The following is a 10,973-nucleotide window of genomic DNA, read 5'->3' on the forward strand; positions in this document are numbered from 1 at the left end:
ATGGAGATGGGGTTTGATCAGGTTTAATAACAGATTAAATACTTCCTCAGGAAAAGCTAAAGGATCCCAGTCTAACTTTCTTTTAATACCTCTTTCTAAAGGACTGGGTTGGATTCTCACCCCGTATCTCAACAAGAGGTAAGATTACATTAATGTAAAACTTAATATTGATACATCTTTTGAACTCAAATGTTGTTTTCTCTACCAAGAATGATAAATTTAAAAAAGCTTCTTCTGTCCATCATAGTTTCACATGAAAACCTTCACAGTTTTTACAATTGCATTATTCTATTTTACACCAGAGACCAAACACTCCGAGGAACAGAAAAAAAATGTTACAAAATTCTTATCCATTACATTCTTCATCATATTATCACATCTGTAGCAGGAGGAAAAATTCCAAATTCGTAGAACATGAAGATTCTTATAAAACAAAATTAATCATCATAAAATAATAGAACTAATAAAGGACAGGTGTGGAATAAAATTTATAAAGTGCATTTGAATGTTAGAACAAGACTGACTTAATTCTGAAACAAAAATCATACTTCTTTCATTTGTTTAGACAGTAGTAAAGAACAAGCAAAGTATTTTAAGAGTTGTCAAAGTAGAACATACAAATTTACACGTATATATTTGCACTTGGAGACCCCATTAGAAGACAAGTTTGTGGCACACCAGACAACAAGGAGATAAGGCACAGGCAGACTGTTGGAGTACCTAATGCCAGAAGTAAGCCACGATTGTGACGCCAGGCATGAGCCCTGGGCACAGTGCTGCAGCCGGCAGAGGGAGCAGGGCTGCCTAGCCCTGGACAGGCTTTGTGTGTGGCAGTGGGAAACCAAAATAAACCACACGCAAAGCCAGGAAATAGGCTAATGTCATCCTCAGCAGGAATCATGACTTTGCAAGAGTATGTGCAATAGAAACTGGTATTACATTTCAGGAACTTGGCTCAAGTCTCCAATCTCTGTTGCACTTGAGCTGCTGCTCCAACTTGGCACTTGTGGAAAAGCGGGATTTTCAACTAATTCTACGTATCAGAGAGGAGCAATGGCCAATTTTCCTGCTCCTGTAAGCTACAAACCTCCACAAAGTTGCAGTATCTCTGTGACATCTCCTCTTTCTGCTTTCAATACAAGTATTCAACGTAAAGATAGGCTTTTTTCCCCATTTTGAATAATTCTGCATAAAATTTTGTATGGCTTTCATGTAATTATGAGAGGGAAAATAGTTTTGGACAAGCTATATTAATTGCAAATTGATTTAATGTGTTCATTTACTGAAACCAAGTAACTAAGGTTTTGAATAACTGAGATACTTTCAATGTAAGCAATAAATACCAGAGATAGAACTGTATTATAGGAAACAGAGACTATGACTGAGCTTTGAATAATCCAGATTCTAGTTTTGTATCACGTATACTTTGGCAGCAGCGTATTCCTATAGGAATTAAAGTAAGATCATGTGCAAATGGCAGCATGAGACTGCCACTATGACCTCGTCAACAGCTTCAAGGTCATCATCAGGAGTGTCTTCAGCTTTTTTTTCTGCCTAGTTGCATGTGGGTTGCTAAGATTTATTACAATGATTGCAAGAGAACACCTGCTAAATGACAGAAGATTCCAGAGAAACTTCAAGTGTTTTGTTAAGACAAATCTACACCTTCTATACCACCTTCAGGAATTCAGCCCGGTGAACTACAGACTGGTTTTCACTATTTGTGCATGCTTTAAAGTAGAAACATTTGTCCTCTAGGCAACTATACCTGTGTCTGAAAAGAACAATGCCTTACTTCCTATAGTTGCTAACCTACACCCTGCATTAAGGCCAGATCTTGGCTGAGGTCAATTGGCATTCCCACATTGGCTTTGGTGAAACTATGCAGATTTACAGCAGCTAAGCACTTAATCAGGTGACACAACACTGCCTGAAAGTATCAGAAAGTATCAGGAGGAATTAAACTTAGGGAACTTATAACAGAGCCTAGTAAGATGGAAAAAATAAGCAAACAAACAAGATTTTCTAGAGAATTTTGCTGAAATTTGCTATGCAAATTCTCCTCCAGCCATGTCGCAGCGTTCCTCCCCTACATCATCATTTTATTTTCAGCTCAGCAATACTCTTTTCTTTGAGCGATGAAACACTGTCTGCTTTTCAAGACTAATATATGGCCCCTGAGTGAAGGCAAGGCTGTGATTCAAATCAAGAGTTCTGTTGACATTATAATCCTCCAGAGCACAGCTGGAGCATGTCATGAACAGTAGCAAAGACCCTCCATTGATTTACTGCCTTGGTATTCAATCAGGAGTCCATGTTCTGTGTCGTTAGCTGCACCACACAAAAAATAACTCAGTGAAATTCTAATTACGGCATACAGCTCCTTGCTATCTTGTAAGAGAAGATCTGCGCTATATATGAGATGCTGCTGCTTTTATGGATTCTCCCCTATTTTTATAGCAGGAGAGCTGCAGGTTCTCCAGGCTAGAAATGGGATACACATCAAAGTTGCTTCCTGACCCTTCCAAGCAGAAGGCTGAGCAATTGAAGGCAGAAACTTTCATGCCTCTCCCTCAGCCGCTGCACCTTTTCTTTGCCATTCCAGTCTTTATGACTTTGTCTAGCCATAACAATCCCTTGTGCACAGAAAATTCCTGCTCCCATGAGGGGACCCACGTTTTTGTGGATCAACCCACATATTTGCAGTGCTGGTCCCCAATTACAGCACGCACGAGAGCAATTTCCAAGTCGTGCTCTTTCATGGCTCTCCCCTCATTCCCAGTGAAGGAGCACAAACTGCCAGCCCTGAAAACCTGAAGACAAGAGTTCCCTAGATTGTTTCCAGCTTGCAGAGCAAGCCCTGCTGAATGAATAGCACTTCCAGTATTTTGGGGTTGTGACTCACAAGAAAGTCATGAACGCTCCCCTAGGAGGCTGTCTGAAGCTCCTGGTAAGAAGTGTTTTGCTTTTCCTGTTGTCGTTGTCCAGGCTGTCCACAGATATTTGCGCATGTCTTGAACATTGTCTCAACTCATTGTCCAAGGAGCAAACTGTACCCTAAAAGGCAACAGCACATTCCTGATTTTTTATCCTCCCTATATAAATGGTCGGGACATATGGCCATTCACCATAACAGGTACCAAAGTGCCACCCAGAGCTAAAGCCAGCAATGCTCCTGAACTCCTTTCTGTTAGTATCTCTCTACTAATTTCAGTGATATCTTGAGCAGCTGATCTCCCTGGAAATTCTAGAATTTATTCCTTGTCAGATCCAGCATCAAGTATTCAGTCACATTTTCCACCTTCAGAAAGCACATCAGAAACTTTATTGACGCTCTCAAAAATAACATGAAGTAGCCAGAGATTGTGTCTCCAAGAGATGCGAGTTTTAATGACTCGGTCAAAAAAAAAAAAACTGAGAAAAACAGGCATTGAGCCAAGATCTGAAATCAAGAGCTCCTGAGCTCAGAAAAAGTCATAAGATCTGGAGTTGTGGGTGTTATGTTTGAAGAGAAAAGAGAAAGACAGCTGTGAAAAGGAAAAACAGCATATGTGCATTTATTTGCCTCAACACCAGGCAGGAGGCATAGTGTGTTAATAGAAAAGGGTTCTTCCTTCTCTCTTTTTCATCTCTGACATTTATTCTTTGGGTGCCCTTCTAATGGTTCAAGACCTGATGGCATCTGTCACCTTCTCCATCCAAGCTGGAACAACTCAGTGTTCTGCCACAGCCAGAGACCAGCACTGGTGCCTGGTGGTGCATCCAGACCTCAAGACACAAACCTCCCTGTTAACATTTCATAGGGCCCATTGCTCTTTTATTTGGTCTACAGTGTTAAGGATTTTTAGCTACACTATCAGTGCTCCGATTTGTAAATCTACAGAGCTAGCATTGCATGAGGAAGAGCAGTTGTTGTATCTCACTTTGGGAGGAACAAAAAGCTTTCTAGTCTGCATATGGTTGAAAACAAAGTGAAAGTTCTGCAGGAATTGAATAATACTGAGAGGATAAAGCAACTGTGAAATATGTCTATTACTGCTGCGATTAACATTACTCTTGTCAAAGAAATAAAGTACTCCTTCATATTCTTATTTTTGGGGTGTTCTTTTTCCCCCCTAGAAATCCAATTTTAACAGTGAAAATGAGTGTGGCTTAAAAAGGAAAAAACAAAAAGCCACACACACACAAAAAAAAAAGTGATTCCACCAGTTCAGGATCTGACATTAGTAAAATAATGTCATGTAAAATAATGAGAGCAAAAGATTTATGACTGCTTATTTGGTGGAGCTGGGGTTATCCAATGGGAGAAATACTAGCAAAGACCAGTCAGATATGGTTACCAGGCAGGAATCCCAGCAGATTCTGTTACCACACTGGAATCCCATGAGACAGTATTATCAAGCAGGAATCTGTAGTATTCAGTTCACCACAAGGCAGTAATATTAGATTTTTAGAATTAAATCCTGCAGTATCCTGTTTTATAAGAGCTGGCACATAAGAAAGAGAAAAATGCAATGGAAGAAAGATGTCTCCCTGGAATCTGAACTGGAAGCTCCAGTCATTATACCAGTTCCTAGAAATAAAGCATCAGAGATTTTCCTCACCATCATGAGGTAATTTGACTAAACATGAAAGCAATCACTTTTTAGTTGAACCAATCTTTTCACTATTTTTACAAGTCCTGATTTGCTCACTGAAGTGCTGAGGCATGAATGCTATGGTGACTATTTGTTTGGTGTAATATTTAAATTTTCTAATTTAAAATGGAGTTTGCTGTTATCACAAGACTTACTACATTACGCATGTATAATAGAAGAAAACAATATGCATTTTCCTTGTTATCTATTTCATAATAGCTGTATTTGATGGATTGGCAAGATATGAAAAAGCACTGCTTTCCAGAAGACACAATTTAATCTCAGCCCCACTCTAGAGATCAGCCACTACACTTATAAGCCTGAGAGACACTTGCCAGAGATGTAGAAAATCTGAGAAGCTACCCAACAACCCAAAGAAACAAAGGCTCCTATTCCCATTTGGTCACAACAGACAATTCTGAATGCTCACCTTTTAATTGCAGTATTTCCCTACCTGGATCACAATACAGCTTCATCAGTGTTCAGTCCAGTATACTCTGACTTAGGACAAAAAGGCCTTAGCATGGAAAGAGTTTAACACAAGAAAAAATAGATCAGTGTTGTAATGAAACTGAATAAATGCTGAGTATGCATTAAACCAGGACCCAGTACCAGGCTCCAGAAGTGCTTTTGTTTCATCTAGTTCTACCTAGATCCTCTCAGGCATATTGGAAAAAGGCTGCCACATAGTAGGACAAAGCCACAGATAGCACATACCTCCACACCAACTGTCAGCAACCTACCAAAGCAGCTCAACTCTCCCACATTTATATGACTGAAGTGGGAGACAAGAAAACCAAGGACTTCAGGAGAGAAGTGAGATGTGGAAAACCACTGGGAAAAAAGACAAACAAGCAGGCAAAAAAAACCAAACCAAAACAAAAACAAAAACCAAAAACAAAAAAAGCCAACCACCACACACACTGATAAACTATGCTAGGAAACTTACAAGATAAACTATTGGAGTGCCCAGCACATGCACAAGAATAAAGACTGAATGGAAGAGAGCAGAGACCCTGCAGATGCCACTGCTGCTTAGGCACAGCTCTCAGTGAGGAACAGCCTAACATACTTCTGGACAAACTAGCAGCAGAGGTGTCACTCATAGGACAGTGCCAGGTATTCCCATTGCTTTTCAAAGCTGCGGAAGGACTTGTCTCTGGTATTTAGATGTGATTACAGCTGAAGAGAAAGAAAAGGAGGTGACAGGAAGGAATATAAAACTCGAGAGGCATTAGCCTGTTTGCTGTGTTTGAGTAGACGTTTGCTTGAGTGCTTGTGAACAAGAAAGTAGGCACAGCTGAATAGCAGGCTTAAGGAAAGTCCGTTTAGCTTCAGAAGAGAGCGTATGTACACTGATCAGATCTTAAACCTAAAAGACATAATCAAACAATTGCGTGAACATGGAAGACTTCTGAATGTGCTAAGTGGACCATCAGAAAACATAACACCTGTAGTAGGGATATTGGTAACACAGAGGTACTAGAAAGATCGCAAAGAAAGATTACTGGTAATGGCAGATGGAAAAGTTCCCAAACCTACACGTGGGAAAGATGCAAATCACAACCACAGTGCTTTTGCGATAAGGATTTCAGCTCGGCAGGTAATGGCACGGGACCATTAGCTCACAGACCGTGGCTTACCCAGCAGCCCTCAGGCGCTAATGGCTTGCAGCACTGGTAACAGCAGGGCTGCATCACCCCTGGGGCAGACGGGTCCCTGCAGTCTCCCTCCAAACGTCTCTCTATGCACTTCTTTGCTTATCTCTACACAGGAGACTATGAAAATACATTTTAAAGCCACCACCATTTGGGAGAAGACCCTGCTTTGGCATTCTTCTGCTGTGCACAATGACCAATTTCACATAAAAACAATTAACTGACTACCTTGGAAAGATTCCCAGTGTTCATATGTTCAAGCTAAAAGCAAATGGCTGATCTTTCAGGACCAAAGATTTCAGAGAAATCTCCTATCTGTAAGGAACCACCAACATTTCAAAAAGTTTGTTTCCTTCTGTTTAGTCAAATGCTTTTCTGTTGGCATAAAAGCTTTGTCTTGTATTGCAAAGCAATTACTCATCTTCACTTGCTCTCATAGTCTTTCAGAAATGCATTCTGCTTTGTCAATCTCCCTACCAGCAACTCCTTCACTACGAAATGAGTGCTCAAGACAGATTTTCAAAAATTTGGCTTCAGGGCCACTTGCCTTAGTGGCAGGGAGGTGTTTTTCGCAGCATGACTTGCTGAAGTCAGGTGGAGTCACAAAGCAGCCAATGCAGCAAGTCACAAGATTGAGACTTAGAGCAGAAATCTGGTCATGAATTTGGTTTGGGATTTATTGCTCAGCAACTTGCAGCACAGCTCGTCAACAGCTGGCTCTTTAGCCAAAACACTCTGGCAAACAGAGAAAAATTGTCATAGTAACAGCGTTACAGTGCATATTGCAATGGCACTCCAGTCTGCTAAGGGAATTCCTAAGTGGTACCATAGTAAAAATTATGACTAATAATAACTGGTAATAGTAACTATTGTTGCTACTAATAATAGCAAAAATTATATTTATAGTATAACAACAGCTAGATATATTTGGCTAGTAGTTGGTGATTCCAAACTGCAGTTAAACATGTCTGGCCTGCTTCTTACAAACCCTCTGCTGAGGAATTGCAGGTCCTCCAGCAGTACTTAATTAGTCCGTGAGCAAAGGCATTGCTTCAGCTTTGCTTTGTATCCTTTGTCCGTAGCCATTATAGAAGCTTAAATGATACATAATCATGTGTAGCTTTGTCATAAACATATATGAGTTTGGCCAAAGCTAAAACACCAGAATACAAAGCACAGTTGTCACTTTGAAACAATTCCTTTCCCAAACCTCCACGCACCTCCTATTTAGCCACTTCATCCTGAATTGGTTGCTCTTTCCTGTTGTGCTTTCAGACCATGCTATGAACCACAAAAACTTTTAGTTTTTGTCTTTTGTGGGAACTTGCTGTCCTATCCCAGTTCCCACTATGACAAGAGTGTGCAAAGTGCTCTCTAAGGGAACAGCACTATGGCAAGGCATTACCTAGAAACCACTACAGCCCCAAAAGGGAAAAGTTCCCTAAAATACATAATCAAATCCTGTTCCTATGTATTTGGGGGTTAATTCTACAGCCTGTGTTCATACTGACTTGAAGGATCCACAAAACATAAGAATAGCTTGCAGTCTTAGGGAAAAATAATGGCCACTTATTACTGCTAAATAGTAAAGTACAGCATCACACAATATTTGTTCATGAATTATCATTGCACTTGCAACAAAACTGTTAGAGAAAGAAGCCCTAGGGCTAGTTCCCTTTCCTTTACACTCCATAATTCTCCTGTTGCAGTTTAAGCAAATTGCCTCAGTGTAGGGGAAAAAATGAGAAACATCTTCAACTATGTAAAAAACTAACAACAAAAACCACTTACCTGCTCAATTCTTCTCACAATTTCCCCTTACCTTTGCAGTAGCCCTGGAAAAGTCCCATCCTCAGTCAATACAAGAAAGAGACAAAGAATTTTAGATGGAAAGAGTGAGAGGAACTCTGATTGCAGGTGTAATAAATCTGCCAATTGCAACACATTCAGTACAGCTGATAGCAAAACCTGACACTATCACCAAATAACATTCTAACTAAACCACTTCAGTTGTGGTTCGGTGGAGAGGAGGGGAGAGGATTTCTAGTCAAACAAACAGGGTAGCTCTAAGGTCTCCCTGGTTCTCACTCTTTCTGATACTTTTCAGTCTTCAGATAATGTGATTTTTGTACAGAGTAACAGTTTGGTATCCCTAAAAGAGGCTTCTGAGATGTATTTTGATCTACCTACTTCACATAGGATATAGTCAGCACCAACAAATGAATACCTATCGTCTCTCAGCTCCCTTGACTGATAAAATCCAAACGATTTATCTCATTTATCTAATCTTTCCAAGAGTGGCTCTGCTATGACATGGTGCTCCAGTCCCTATCTGCTGTGGTGAAGCATCTTGACTAGTTTCAGCTCTTTTCTTTCTGTGGCCACTCTTTGATGGAAGACACAGCTCGCCTTCTTTTCTCAAAACCACCATATAAACAGATATCATTCACTCAGGTGGTTGTTTAATCAGTGTTGGCCAAAAAAGATAAAATGAAAAAGATCTGACTGTATTAATTTGAAATTACAGCTTGAAAAACTGTTGATAATTAGCAGCTGTCTGAGCATATCAGTAGCAGCTTACAGTTGTCCTCCTTGTGGTTTAATTGTAAATGAAGTCTTAGACAAATTTCTGACCCAAAAATAATAATTGGAGTGATGATAAGTATTATTGCTATTGTCTATGTTGTGGGCAATAGGAATGACATTTTTCAGTAAGGAGTATTTAACCATCATCAAGTTCCTTTGTTTTCCAATGCAGTGAGCAGTCACATAGGCTGCAGTGCTTTTTATTTTTCTGAGTTTCTGCATTTGAACCTCAAGTGATGAGTAGCTTCCCTGTACGCTAGTCCAACAATTGAGTGAAACATATATTTTCAAGTTAAAAAGCGAAAGAAGAGGGGAGAAAAACCCAGACTGACTTTGAAAGGATTGTTTTAAATGACAGAATTGTTTTTCTACCAAATACTTTTACCCAAATTTATTTTTTATCCTGAGGAAGTAAATGAATATTCTAAAATCTCTAGATCGGTCTATATGTCATTTGAACACTAAGTGTCATTATTGCAGCTAGAAATGTACATGATTCCTACCTTCTATGTGCTTCACAGTTCCACAGCAAGACTGAAAGGCTGTGGATGTACTGAATGAGCCACTCTGACTTTTCCTGGTTCTTTACATTCTGAATAAATTGCATGCAGCCTGTCCCATGTGGGTCAACAGGAGCACTGCTGTATTCCTTTTGTGGCGGAGGGTGTGCTTCAGTGGTTATTATAAGACTGTAAGACTTTGGGGTTCGCAGGGCTTTTTCTGGACGTGTCTCTGACTGAGTGGAATATTTTGTGACTGTATATAGCATGTGGCAAATAGCATAGCAGTGACTGCATGGCACTGTCTGAATTCCCTGGGCAGGGAGTTTTCGTTATGTATCATCCTCATCCTACTGTTCTGATTACAACAACTCACATGCACATCCTTCATTCCCATTAAGATAATAGCAGTGTACATGGAGATTTGGACACTGAACACAATCTCAAAATCTTTAGCAGGGATCAAACTTTCTGCAGACTCAGTTTCTTCTTTCATTTTTTCTTCCAGCATCTCAGGAAACTACACAAGACTAAATTTTAGCTCCACGTTCTTGATGCAGTAACTCACCTAGTATTCAAAGTGGATCACAACAGTCAAGATGTGAGAACTGTGGGACCTGTTCTGCTTGCATGTAACAGCTAACAGGTTTTAGATGATCACAGTATTATACTCAGTGTTTGCAGGACATATGTACTTGGGAAGGAGGCTTGACTTGGACTTCTTCCAATTCTTCCATGGAGGGAATTATAGAATCAGTCACAGAATCATAGAATGGTTTGGGCTGAGAGGGGCATTTAAGATGGACTAGTTCCAACCCCCCTGCTATAGGCAGGGACACCTCTCTCTAGACCAGGTCACTTAAAGCCCCATCCAGCCTGGCCATGAATGCTTCCAGGGAGGGAGCATCCACAACCTTGCTAGGCAACCTGTGCCAGTGTCTCAGCCAAAGGTCAGTGCTGTGAAATTATTAATATCAAAGTCTGCAGGTAACTCACTCTACATCTTAAAAACAAAACAAAGAAGAGCCCACAACATACTAAACAGGGCAAGTTTATAAGCTAATTGCCTGGGGATTTGTTCCCACTAAGCACATAAGCAGATTACATATCTTTATCCAAACATAAACATATTTTAAAATAAAAGAAAAATCATAAGCTCATATCATAAAACTTCATAAGATCATATCATAAAAATCATACATTCATTGCTGAGAGCTAAGGAGAGGGTGTAGCTTCATCAAACATGACTTCAAGTTCAGTTCTGTTCCTTCTTCCACCTGCAGGAACAAAAGTTGACTCTGTAAGACACATACTTTTAGAGCAGTCCTATTCCACTATGAGCCATTCAAATAAGATAAGCAGTCTCTCTCTTTTTCATTTGCTTGTGGGTTTTTTTATTTTTGTTGTTTTTGTTGTGGGTGTTTGTTCTTTTTTTTTTTTTTTTTTTGCTTGGTTTTGTTTTTTAATGTGTGTCTGTTAGTTCCTGTAATGCTGATGCTACTGTACCTCTTGTGAGAAAGATGAAATGAATTGAGAAGACAGCCAGGAGGCAGAGGTGAAATGAAAATGATCTACTAGGATGAAGTTGTTCT

The sequence above is a fragment of the Cyrtonyx montezumae genome, unplaced genomic scaffold (assembly GCF_038088225.1).
Source record: "Cyrtonyx montezumae isolate F1298 unplaced genomic scaffold, pur_monq_1.0 scaffold_10, whole genome shotgun sequence".
NCBI lineage: Eukaryota > Metazoa > Chordata > Aves > Galliformes > Odontophoridae > Cyrtonyx > Cyrtonyx montezumae.